At 34.6% G+C, this 4,414-nt stretch overlaps 1 non-coding gene across 1 annotated transcript; it reads left to right on the plus strand.

Moving 5' to 3' along the window:
* Positions 1–691: 691 nt before the first annotated feature.
* On the plus strand, positions 692–799 carry LOC112787763 (small nucleolar RNA R71). The gene has a single exon (XR_003195156.1). It is a non-coding gene; the product is annotated as a small nucleolar RNA R71 (small nucleolar RNA).
* Positions 800–4,414: the final 3,615 nt, after the last annotated feature.

Here is a 4,414-nt window from a genome sequence, read left to right on the forward strand (position 1 = left end):
GGGATTTCAGTGATCCTTTTACTTAGCTGGCCCACTTGTGGTTCCAAATTTCTAATAGAGGACCTTGTTTCATTCATGAAACTTAGAGTGGCCTTAGATAGATCAGAGACTATATTTGCCAAGCTAGATGGATTCTGCTCAGAACTCTCTGTCTTTTGCTGAGTGGATGATGGAAAAGGCTTGCTATTGCTAAACCTGTTTCTTCCACAATTATTAAAGCCTTGTTGAGGCTTTTGTTGATCCTTCCATGAGAGATTTGGGTGATTTCTCCATGAGGGATTATAGGTGTTTCCATAGGGTTCACCCATGTAATTCACCTCTGCTATTGCAGGGTTCTCAGGATCATAAGCTTCTTCCTCAGAAGATGCCTCTTGAGTACTGTTGGATGCAGCTTGCCTTCCATTCAGACTCTGAGAAATCATATTGACTTGCTGAGTCAATATTTTGTTCTGAGCCAATATGGCATTCAGAGTATCAATTTCAAGAACTCCCTTCTTCTGAGGCGTCCCATTACTCACAGGATTCCTCTCAGAAGTGTACATGAACTGGTTATTAGCAACCATGTCAATGAGTTCTTGAGCTTCTGCAGGCTTTTTTTTAGGTGAATGGATCCACCTGCAGAAGTATCCAATGACATCTTAGCTAATTCAGACAGACCATCATAGAATATATACAGGATGGTCCATTCTGAAAGCATGTCAGAAGGACACTTTTTGGTCAGTTGCTTATATCTCTCCCAAGCTTCATAGAGGGATTCACCTACTTTCTGTCTGAAGGTTTGAACATCCACTCTAAGCTTACTCAGCTTTTGAGGAGGAAAGAACTTGGCTAAGAAAGCCGTGACCAGCTTATCCCAAGAGTTCAGGCTATCTTTGGGTTAAGAGTCCAACCACACTCTAGCTCTGTCTCTTACAGCAAATGGGAAAAGCATAAGCCTGTAGACCTCGGGATCAACCCCATTGGTCTTAACAGTGTCACAGATCTACAAGAATTCAATTAAGAACTGAAAAGGATCTTCATATGGAAGTCCATGAAACTTGCAGTTCTGCTGCATCAGAGAAACTAATTGAGGTTTCAGCTCAAAATTGTTTACTCCAATGGCAGGAATGGAGATGCTTCTTCCATGTAAATTAGAATTAGGTGCAGTAAAGTCACCAAGCATCCTCCTTGCATTATTATTATTTTCGGCTGCCATCTCCTCTTCCTGTTCGAAAATTCCTGTAAGGTTGTCTCTGGATTGTTGTATTTTAGCTTTTCTTAGTTTTCTTTTCAGAGTCTTTTCAGGTTCAGGATCTGCTTCAACAAGAATGTTCTTGTCCTTGCTCCTGCTCATATGAAAAAGAAGAAAACAGAAAATAATAGGGATCCTCTTTGCCTCAGTAGAGAGAGGTTCCTTTGTGTGAGTAGAAGAAGAAAATAATGTAATGTAAGGAAGAGAAGAGGGAAAACTCGAACACAGAGAGGGAGGTGGTGTTCGAATTTTTGGATGGAAGAGAAGTGTTAGTAGATGAATAAATAAATAGAAGGAGATGAGAGAGAGAATTTTGAAATTTAATTAAAATAAAAATTAAAATTGAAAGTTAGATTTCAAAAATTAAAGTTGAAATTAAATTAAAATTAAAACAATTAGTTAATTAAAAAGGAATTTTGAAAAAGGAGAGAGGGAATTTTCAAAAATAAGAGAGAGAGAGGATTAGTTAGGTAGTTTTGAAAAAGATATGATTGAAACAAAAAGATAAGATTGACTGAAAAAGTTTTGAAATTTGTTTTTGAAAAAGATATGATTGAAATTTAAAAAGATATGAATGAAACAAAAAGATAAGATTTGAAAATCAATTTTAAAAAGATAAGAAGTTAGAAAAGATTTTGAAATTGAATTTGAAAAAGATATGATTGAAATCTTTAATTTGAAAAAGATTTGAAAAGAAAATTAAAAAGATTTGATTTTGAAAACTAAAGTTGATTACTTGACTAACAAGAACTAAAAAGATATGATTTTTAAAATTTAAAAATTGAACCTTTCTTAATAGGCAAGTAACAACTTGAAATTTTTTGAATCAATCACATTAAATGTTAGTAACTAATTCGAAAATCATGAACTAAAATTAAGAAAAAGATTTTTGAAAATTAATTTGAAAAATTTTCGAAAATATTAGAAAGAAATTTTGAAAAGGATTTGATTTTTGAAAAAGATTTGCAAAAGATAGAATTTTTAAATTGAAAATTTGATTTGATTCATAAGAAACAATTAAATTTAAAAACTTTTTGACTAAATCAAATCATATTTTCGAAAATTTTGAGTAAAATAAGGAAAAGATATTTTTTTATTTTTGAATTTTTAATGAAGAAAGAGAAAAACATGAAAAAGACTCATAACATAAAAATTATGAATCAAAACACACAATGTATGCAAGAACACTATGAATGTCAAGATGAACACCAAGAACACTTTGAAGATCAAGATGAACATCAAGACTTATTTTTGAAAATTTTTAATGAAAGAAAAACATGCAAGACACCAAACTTAGAAATCTTTAATGCTTAGACACTATGAATGCAAAGATGCACATGAAAAACAACAAAAGACACAAAATAAGAAAACATCAAGATCAAACCAGAAGACTTACCAAGAACAACTTGAAGATCATGAAGAACACTATGAATGCATGAATTTTTGAAAAATGCATAAATTTTTAGAAAAAATGCAATTGACACCAAACTTAAAAATTGACTCAAGACTCAAACAAGAAACACAAAATATTTTTGATTTTTATGATTTTATTAATGTTTTTTTTGGATTTTTGTATATATTTTTTTTTTCAAAAACATATAGGAAAAAGGAAGTAATGAATTCAAAGTCCTCAATCAAGATTCCAGGAATCATACCAGGTTAGTCTAAAGCTTGATGGCTAGCCAAACTTCAGCATACCATTTTGAAACTTTAGAATTCATTTTTAAAAATTTTAAAATAATTTTCGAAAACAAAGGGAAAAAAAATTTTTTTTGAAAGATTTTTCGAAAATTAAATTGAAATAAAATGCTTAAACATAAAATAAAATTACCTAATCTGAGCAACAAGATGAACCGTCAGTTGTCCAAACTCGAACAATCCCCGGCAACGGCGCCAAAAACTTGGTGTGCGAAATCGTGATCATTCCATTCCTTGGTAACGGCGCTAAAAACTCAATACGCACGTTCATGATCTTATATCTGTTTCACAACTTCGTACAGCTAACCAGCAAGTGCACTGGGTCGTCCAAGTAATAAACCTTACGTGAGTAAGGGTCGATCCCACGGAGATTGTCGGCTTGAAGCAAGCTATGGTCACCTTGTAAATCTCAGTCAGGCGGATTAAATTGTATTAAGAAATTATAGTGGATGAAAATAACTAAAATATAAAATAGGATAGTGGTACTTATGTAATTCATTGGTGAGAATTTCAGATAAGCGTATAGAGATGCTTTTGTTCCTCTGATCTCTGCTTTCCTGCTATCTTCATCCAATCAATCCTACTCCTTTCCATGGCAAGCTTTATGTAGGGCATCACCGTTGTCAATGACTACATCCCATCCTCCTGTGAAAATGGTCCAATACGCTGTCACTACATGGCTAATCATCTGTCGGTTCTCGATCATACTGGAATAGGATTTACTATCCTTTTGCGTCTGTCACTACGCCCAGCACTCGCGAGTTTGAAGCTCGTCACAGCCATCCCTTCCCAGATCCTACTCGGAATACTACAAACAAAGTTTAGACTTTTCGAATCTCAGGAATGGCCATCCATGGGTTCTAACTTATACCACAAAGACACTAATAACTCGGACTCGGTCCCCTGTATTAGATATCCAAGAGATATCCATTCAATCTAAGGTAGAACAGAAGTGGTTGTTAGGCACGCGTTCATAAGTTGAGAATGATGATGACTGTCACGATCATCACATCCATCATATTGAAGTGCGAATGAATATCTTAGAAGCGGAATAAGTTGAATTGAATAGAAAAATAGTAGTACTTTGCATTAATCTTTGAGGAACAGCAGAGCTCCACACCTTAATCTATGGTGTGTAGAAGCTCTACCGTTGAAAATACATAAGTGATAAGGTCCAGGCATGGCCGAATGGCCAGCCCCCAAGTCTAAGGAAAAACGTTCCAAAGATCATCTAAATACAATAGTAAAAAGTCCTATTTATACTAAACTAGTTACTAGGGTTTACCGAAATAAGTAATTGATGCAAAAATCCACTTCCGGGGCCCACTTGGTGTGTGCTTGGGCTGAGCTTGATGTTTACATGTGGAGAGGTCATTCTTGGAGTTGAACGCCAGTTTTTAGCCTGTTTCTGGCGTTGAACTCCACTTTGCAACCTGTTTCTGGCGTTTGACTCCAGAATACAGCATGGAACTGGTGTTAAACGCC

This window comes from Arachis hypogaea, chromosome 20, assembly GCF_003086295.3.
Source record: "Arachis hypogaea cultivar Tifrunner chromosome 20, arahy.Tifrunner.gnm2.J5K5, whole genome shotgun sequence".
NCBI lineage: Eukaryota > Viridiplantae > Streptophyta > Magnoliopsida > Fabales > Fabaceae > Arachis > Arachis hypogaea.